Source organism: Prorops nasuta, unplaced genomic scaffold, assembly GCF_024137725.1.
Source record: "Prorops nasuta isolate Cenicafe-Biocafe unplaced genomic scaffold, Cenicafe_Pnas_1.2 PNAS00003, whole genome shotgun sequence".
NCBI classification, from domain to species: domain Eukaryota; kingdom Metazoa; phylum Arthropoda; class Insecta; order Hymenoptera; family Bethylidae; genus Prorops; species Prorops nasuta.
In genome coordinates, this window is record NW_027116800.1 from 889,433 (window position 1) to 899,361 (window position 9,929).

Below are 9,929 nucleotides of genomic sequence, written 5' to 3' on the forward strand. Positions count from 1 at the left end.
TATCAATTATAGACGTTTGGTTTGAACATATGTAAATTTACATAAAATCTACTGCCAAAAGTATCGAGCACGTTTTTAGTAAAATTATCAGTTTTATCAAATAAAATGATAACTTTGCTGTTATTCCTTTAAAATTTTCGTGTTTAAAATTAATAATAGTTTAGTTTTTTTCGTAAACTATTCAGTATCATGCCATTTCTGAATAAGGATAAGCAGAGTTTAAAAATCAATGGGCAAAAGATAACAATTTTGATTAAATGTTTATCAGTGTACTGGAGTTTTATTGTAAATATACGAAAATACTTTAAAAGAAAACTAGTTTTATTTTTATGGAAAATTTGAGACATGCACCAGAATTGCTATCATTTAGTATTTTTGATAAAAATACATTTAAATTATAACAAAGAATATTTAGTCTCAATTTTTTTACCACATTGTTTCTACTAGGAAAGTGAATGCGTCAAATGTGTGTTTTAAAAAATATAAGGAGGAAAGGGAAGAGGTTTGATGCAATATAAACGTTAGCTCTTTGTCCCCGTGTTTGGAAAAGGTAGAGCCTCGTAAGATTCTCAGTTGAAATGAAGAATAACAATGATATTACTGGTTGCACAGGGTTCTCTTGTACCAACTGAGAAAGGCAAGACTGGATTTATTGCGAGCACGAAAACTTGGAGCAAGGATACATTTAAATGGTCATTAACCTTCGCCCCCTCTGTAAAATGACTGGCAAAATTCCACAAACTGGAATCATAGAGGCTCTTGCCTCTCGTGTCGTTTGTTTTTCAAGGACTCGCAAAAAACCTGCAGCTTCTTACAAAGGACAAAACTTGCAGAGACAATAATCAAATAGTCAAAAACATCTTTTCGCATAATTTTATATTTCTCTTATATTTTTCAGAATCTATCGTTCGTATTTAAGTTTTGAAAATTCCAGCGAGCTGAACTGAAATCCTAATATGATTTAACCTCACGAATGCTAATAGATATAAAATATAAAATAATATACACACGCACACAGTCTATATAGATATTTATAATCTTATAATCAGACTGTAATATAAATTCTACTATTAATTCAATTATGTTATGATTTCAGCCAGTTATATTTATTCAATTTAAATTTATAAGAACACACATATTATGAACGCAATATATGAAATGCATATTGCGGAGGTTCGATCATACGAGGTTTAAGTACTTTTAAGAGTGACTAATTGGGACAGAGCACGAAGCTTTACGTCACACGAATTTCCATCGCGAATTTGCAACGTAAGGAGAGTGAAAGAAAACCCACTGAATTTGTGAACGTATGAAATCCTTTAGCCAGCATTGTTTTCACTCACCAAATTCACCGATGTGTAACAAACAGCCTTGAAGATCTTCTTATCCCTCCCCTTTTTCTCCCACCCTTCTTCAATATACTCCTGAAACTGGCCCCTGTATCCTACACCTTCTACCATCATAGAGGCTCTTATACATTTTTTAATGACTTTCTCACGATATCTCCAGGTTTCTGTAAATTGCTACATTTTACAGTAGCTAACTTTAATATTTGGACACCTCTTTATTTCAATTAAATATTATAGCAAATAAAACTATCCTTAACAGTCTCAGCACAAGTATTATTAAAATCCTTAAATTAATTCAAGTTTTTTAAAAATATCAACTTTTGTGATAATATCATGCGTCTGCTTTAAATATTTATTCAATTTTATCATATCTTTTATCATACTAATGCGTTTTGACAAAGTTCATGAGAGTAAATACCTATTAACATTTTAGAAATTTGTTGATTCCTCTGTGACTAAACTAAAAAATATCTAACAGAAACAAAAACGATTTTATTATTTTATTGCAATCAGAGCAAATTATGTGCTGTTGTTATTAAATCTTTCGTTTCACTTAGGATACATAAAAGTTATATTTATGAAGCGTGCGCAAGAATTTAAGATCATTATTCATTTTATTAAAATTATTTCAAATATTTGATAAACACATCCCAAGAAAATTCTGATTTTTTATAATTTTGCAAATATATTTCATTTATTTGCGACAATTCGTTGTAACAATTTTGCGAGAGCTCTGTATAAATTCTGAATAATTCGCATAAAATGAGACTTCATTTAGCATTTTCCATTTGTTTCGTGCAATCTCACATTTTCCACGAGTGACGACACAACTAGCTCTTGCCCCTTCTATCATTACACTCGCACGAGTCGGCTGCAATTTTTCACGTCAGATTTCATGTTTAATTAAACAATATACGATCATCGTCTTACTTTCTAACTTCTGAGATTTCTTGATCTTGTTAATTCGTTTAAAAATTCCAGAAACTTTTCACTCGCATTCCGCTCCTTTAAATTTCTTTTCGAGTAACCAGTTTTTCGCTAAACTCCACGCTTACGAGGCGTAAAACGTTTTGCAATATTTTAATCGGTAATGGCTATACGTAATTTTACCTATTTTCACATTTCGTTGTACTCTCTCTTCGCTTTGTTTATTTCAAATTCAATTACTTTAACTTTTCTTTTATGCCAATAATAATATTAACAATGGTAAAACATAATAAGAATATAAGTAAAGAAAAAAAAAATGTTAATAACAATCATTAACTGAATAAAAAACAGTTCGTTTAGTCAGCAGATGGAAGCTTACATTACTTTAAATACGTGTGTGTGTGTGTGTGCATGAATAGGGAAATAATTGATGACTGTAATGAAATAGGATGTTACGGAAGGAAAGGGATAAATGTAATTTTTAGGTAGAATTTATATTATTGAGATTGTTGATTTGTTATTATAAAAAATATATCTAGGAAAACTGCAACTGTATAGCGTTATTATTGGACTAAAGAGAAGATCTCCTTGAAAAAGGAAACGAAAGATCATAAAAGATTTGCAGAGGTTTTTGAATATCCACAACGTTTATGAAAAAATTGATCGTCCGCGTGTCTATAGCTTTCGATCAAATATCATTATTGTTCAATGCACTTATAAATATTAACAAACATTTTTGTTTCATTTGAATTATTCTCTAATATAACAGACTCTTGAAAAGTAAGTATTTTCATTTCTATAATAGAATGTTTTCATTCTTATTGCGATTAATTATTTATCAGATTTTTATTTTCTTTAAATAAGAACGAAGTATATAGATACTTGATTGAAGAGGATATGTCAAATAATATTATATTAATAATAATAAAAGAATGTTTCAGTTAATGAAGAGGCGAGACTTTACAATGGCGATATCGCACTAAAAAGAGGATCTCCTTGACGGACGACACAAGATCATCGCGGAGCACTTATGCAGCCTACTGCAATGCATATTGACCTTTACTTCTAGGTGCATCTATGCGAAAAAATCAGCATACGCCTTCTGCAAATTGTCTACCTCGAGAAAAACACGGAAACGTTTGCTTTGATGGTCATTTTTCTTAAAAGATTTTCTTTATCATTATATTCGTATAAGTATGATTCAGCCAAATGTTACTCTGCTCTTGTTATTATTATTGATATAGTTACTATTAGCCAGATGGATCATTATCATTTTTTGCAACATAATTTTCATTATATATATATATATATATATATATATATTAGGGTGGTCATTAAAAAAAATTTTTTTGGCCGACCCTTAAAAACCACTAGTATTTGATGGGAAATTACAGTGGTTGAAACCTGTGGCCTGACCCCAATGATAGAAACACGTGCCTCATTGCGATCAAATATAATTTTCGAAGAATTTTACAGTTTTTCGCAGATAACTCATTAAATATTCGATTCTATGAAAAGATGCATATAACCTTTTCTCTGAAGAATTAAATTCTACATAAAAAGGTTCTATACATTTTTCTTCTAGAATGCATACTAATCGAGATATTCCTGAAAAATCGATCCTCTTTTTCGTTTATACACATTATATTGATATGTTTATATGAATAATTATTTTTAGTTTACGGTACAATTAACATATTAAATTAAGAGAAATAAAATGTGTAACTACAGCGAAATAAGAATAACTACTCATATGAGCATATATGTCAATATAATGTGTATAAACGAAAAAGAGGATCGATTTTTCAGGAATATCTCGATTAGTATGCATTCTAGAAGAAAAATGTATAGAACCTTTATTATGTAGAATTTAATTCTTCAGAGAAAAGGTTATATGCATCTTTTCATAGAATCGAATATTTAATGAGTTATCAGCGAAAAACTGTAAAATTCTTCGAAAATTATATTTGATCGCATTGAGGCACGTGTTTCCATCATTTATCAGGCCCAGGTTTCAACCATTGAAGTTTCTCATCAAATAATAGTGGTTTTTGGGGATCCGTCAAATTTTTTTTTTTTAACGACCACCCTAATATATATATATGTATATAATCATGTTATTTACTCTATTACGAGACTACTCTAAAATAAAAGTTACGAGGACATCGTGTGACTGGATTAGAAAAAATGTACATGCTAATGGCTCAAGGAAGATTGATTATTTATGCAATTATCAACTATCGTTATTTTTTTTTGTTGATTAGTATCTACAGCTAATATAACATTTTAAGATACTGTCATTGTTTCCTTGTCATCAATTAAACCTTATAAGTAGTAATTTTGTTTGATGAATTGTTTATAAATTTATAAAGAAATAGTGATATGATAATGGTCCATACAAGCAAGATAATTTGTTTAATCAAATTAATGAGAAATATGTTTTTAAAATAAAGTTATTATTATTATTATACGGTTTATTTATGCGATCGACTATATTATAATTTTGCGATTAATCGTAAAAAATTTGCTTGTTTCTACCATAAAAATAAGCTGATATAAAGTTAAATGAAATAAGCAAAATAGCATTCGGATGAATAAATAAAATGATTGCTTTACGCAATTAACAAGTAAGTAAAAAAGGTCTATACTCCGTCATCGACCATTTCTTGCACGTCGCGTTCAAAGAATTCAACGTTTAAAAAAAATTAAACAGAGTCGAACTTTTGTTGCTCCCTCAATCCTGAGCTGTTCACAGTATAATTATATACATATGCTATTTTTTCATTGAAAAAATTGTCCTTGCTTATAAAGGGTGTTTCCGTGGTCCACACATGATAACTTTTTCTAGGTCCGAGAAATGTACTTTAGAAAAAATTATTTATCAAACACGGCGTTAAAAACATGAATTTAAAAAATTTGTAATTTTTCATTCATTTCTGTTCATTTCAATTTACATCAATACTCGTACTCATTAGTGGTAATATTTTATATAAAAACAATAACCTTTATAATGTTAACAGTAACTTATTTTTTATTTATATTTCAAAGATACTATCGATATCTTCAACTTTTATTTTATTTTATTATCATTGTAAATTGTTATTTACGATTATCAAAAAATTTTAAGTCTAAAATGTGTCAAATTATAGCAAAGATCACTAGAAGCTTTTTAACGCGTAATCTAAAACTAACTATAATTCTAGTCTTTTGTATAATTAATCTTTAATTACATCTTTAGCGAATTAATCGAGTTCCATAACTACTCATTATTCCATTACTCGTCATTTCGCGATTTCTTACTGACAAGGTCATCGTTTTTTAATGCCACAAGCGCTTCTCAGTTTATTTATTTATTTAATTTATTTCATGACACGTGTGAACCACGTGTTCAAGCTTCTTTAGAAAAATAAAATTAATTCTCACTTGAATTAAATTAATTTTGATATTCAAATAATGAACATTAATTTTTTATCAATTTCTTTTTTGCTAACTTAACATACACAAATCGGTTTTATTTATCCTTTCGTACACTATGACTTTTTTATATAGTCTCTATCAAATCTTGATTACTACAATTTATTATTTACAATTATTTCATTAGTTGTAATAGTGTATAAGTTTTAAAAATGAGTAAATTCAATATTTCAATGGTGAATTGGTCCCATTGCAATAATTCAATTGTGAAAATTATGCAAGAGCAGGGGACAGATCAAAACATAGGTGAGTCATCTTTATATACCAAGAGGCAGAGAGAGAGAGAGAGAGAGAGAGAGAGAGAGAGAGTTTCCCCTTATACATTTTTGGTCCATGGAAATTTCCAAGCGAAGTTTAGTGTAAGGCATGAAAAAATCATTCATAAGTTTTGTGTTTACGGTATATGAAATTCAGGCAATGAAACGAGAACTAAACCGGTACTTGCACATATGGCGTATAATGTGTGCGTCATGCACAAGGGTGTCCAATCAGGAGCACTGCGTGTTTCCCCAGGATGACGTAGGAATTGCAAAAAAAATCTCTGGTCAATCCAGTAAGATTTCTGATTCCTTTCGTTGACCAGTTGCAGTTTCTGAGATGGAGAAATAAAGGGAAGGGGGGAGAAAGATGGGAAAGACGAAAGAGGATAAGCGAAAGAAAGAGAAAGATTGAGAGAAAAGATGCTTGTGCTGAATCTCTGACGTCAATTTCGCCGAGGCGTCTGACAAAAACCGGATTGGATTCCTATTCTCTAATGACCTCGACTATTGCTCGATGAAATCTATACTTGTTAAATAGCCTATCTCAAAAATATTCAGAGGGGCCTTTGAAGTATTGATTTCAACTATTGTTAAACTTGAAGATTTAAAGGTTAATGATTCGGGAAATTTTCTAGAATTCTGTGTAACAAAAGCCGATATGTGACGTAAAAGCGTTAAACAATACAAATAATCGTAAAACATAAAGCGTGAAACGTCTCATATCAATTCTTGAATATTTATAAATGTGGACCTTGCTACTCGCAGAATCAAATGGATTTTTCGAATACGCCAATTAGCGTGTAAAGTAAACAATCTTCCTGCGAACGTTTTTCAGTTTACCGATAGCTTTCTTGTGTTTAAAAAAAAAAAATATTGCCCAGATTAAAACGCTTACATGAACACATTTTGAAGTCCTTCTCTGGTTCATTGGATAACTTTTAATCAATCTCCCACAAGAGAATAACGTAAACATTTAAAATACAATTATGATTCACTCAAAAGTAATTTAAAAAAGCGTAGACCTTATCATCTTGCTTTATTAGCCTTATTTCATGTTTAGTCGAGGAACATAGCAGTACTTATGTGTGTGTATTTAAATAAGCGTGTGTCAAAAAGAGCAGTTACGGAACAGCCAAATCTCCGTAGAAAAATCACACTTTCACCTATTTCAATCTTTACGTCGCTAAGATAAAAGCCCTCCCGGCTATGTTTTTGCCCTTTCTCTCCCTCTCGCTCGCTTTTTGTACATCGTGTTAGAATAATAATTATACAAAAACTGTTTGGATCTAAAATGTACCATTTCATCTTATTAATGTTTTCCCTAGTATGATTTGATATTTGCAAGGAACAAAGATACCGTAAAATGCTCAATTTTAATTAGTGTGTGTGTGTGTGGGGGGGGGGGGGAATATAACCATTAGACTTGTTTATATATCCGATTTGTGTCTTTATTATTTCTTTACCATTCCGTAGACGATATTTGCCATTAAATCTTAAAAATGCCTTCTCTGACATGATTTGCTAGTTGTATTATGCACGATACGTCGTATAAAGTCGAAGAAAAAAGTTAATGTAAATTATTAATAAGCAAAGCGTATGATAATAATGTGATATGCAGTATAATGGAAAACAAGGTTTATCGTCTTAAAGTTATTATCATCGAAGATGAGGCAGCGCGTAAAGATAAAATTTGCTATTCTGTTGTTGTGGCATAAATTGAAAGAAATGTTCAATGGATCATGGAGCATAATTAATATTAATAGTTGTCAAAGATATGCATCATTTAAAACGTGCTTGATTACTGAGATTGGGGAAAGCGGAAAGAGGTTGTCGCGTATCAGGTGGAAGAAACGTGGATGGAACATGCAAACAGAAAATATATACGTATAGTACAGGGAGGTAGATAGTTCAGTGATATTCCTGATGAGATCTGGTCGGATCTCGCGTAATACGCGTAGGACTACGTTATAAAGTGCAAGTCGAGTCTCATTAACGGCGACATTGACACGCTTGCGAATCAGTGACAAGGTCAGCCAGTGCGCTGCTAAACCAGTTCTCATATCTCTGAAACCTGGTGCCACCAATTCGCACCAGTCTATGGAATTCAGGGAATTCATCTGAAAGCATTGTTTTCTTAAAATCGCTTATTCACTTTTGTCCTTTGATGTTCTTATCTACCTCTTTTTCTGCTTTCGTCTTTATATTTATACTTATATTTTGTCTATCGCATTATTGTTTTTCTTCTTTCTTCTCCATTGTTTAACAATTTTTCGTCTCAGTTTTCTTTCTTGATATTTTTTTTTTTATTTTGCATCTTCTCTCATCTTTTGTTTTTACTGCTGCTATATTAGATATGTTGCTCTACAAATCATTAAAGCTTACTGCAAGCACCGTTATTAACTCTGTACTTTCAGTAAGCCAATTCAGAATTATGCCATTCCTTGGATAAATTTAAACAGAAGGATTAAGTGTTTTAATCAAAAAATCTAATAGTTCTTTTCTTTGATTTATTATTATTTTTACAAATAAGCAAACGCATGCTTCTCTTTCTCGATACAAAATTATTAAAATATATTATTACTGACATATATAGTTTTCTTGTTAGAGGACAGTTTACGAATATTTATTATTTAAATTCCATCATTCCTTGGCGATTTCTTTCCTCTTGCAAAACTAAGCCGATGATTACATTAATTAATTCTGCCAGTGTTGAAAACTGTTTTTTTGTTTGCTAAACGTGAACAATATTTCCAATAAACTCTTTTCGTTTTCATATATGAAACACATCTCTTACCTACATTGGAAATATAAATAATAATTAAATCTGATAAGTTGGCATACTTTTAAGTTTTATTTTCTTAATTCCTAAACATTCAAGTTTTTATCTTTCTTTAACCTCGTATGTGCACCGCAAAGTGTTGTAAATATTGATTGAGGGAAGAATACTAAACAGTTAGGATCCGCTAAAAAATAACAGTTACGTATACAGTAATAAAATGTAACCAGTTAAACAAATTTTAACTCGGGTTACAATCAACAGAAGAGAAAATGCTGAAAATTGTCTGTAAATTCCAGTTATTATGGAAAATGATGAAAACTTAAATTTGATAATATGCTTGTTACGTATAAATTTAAAAACTTTTCCAATCAAATTTAAGTTTAGATGACCATTTTCTACAATTCTTGTCTGCTTTCCACACTTGCCCAAGAGTGTAAGCAAATATGTAAATGAAAAGTGTAAAAATATAGCATCTCAGCTTGCACTTGTCTGAAAAATTATAATTCATACATATGTGCACATACAAAAACATTGTAAACTTTTGATTGTAAAAGTGTACGTTAATAAAATGAACAAACCTCGCTTTGTACCTCATTTCAATACTAGTGATAGTCTCTGAATAATATCGTAATATAAAATTGTATAAATATAATCGTATATTGTTTAAGTCAATTGTTAACTTTAACTAAAAAATATTATTGCCCAATATTGAACTGTGTAATAAGACATTGAGAAATGAAATAATATTATCTTTTAGTACGGTATTATTGCGCAATACTATCAGCTGAGAAATTATGAGAGTAGTAGTAATAATGTTACATAGGAAAAACGGTATATGAATTATACTTGAATTGATATATTTTTATAGAAAACTCCATAGTTTTGAAATAATATTAATGATGAGTCTGACGATAAGACTGATGGGAGATCAGATGGGTCGAACAGCTTTCTAAATTTGAATGCAATATGATTGCATAACTGGACATTGGAAAAAGAGGATCATTTTATATTTTTCTCCTGGCTAACAGGGCCAGTTGGAATCCAGAGAATTCAATTGGGATCATTGTTTTCACGGGAAGTCTTAACCCCGCGCTCAACAGATCCCCTTCCACGTACCAACTTTTACTTTCCAGCGCCTCT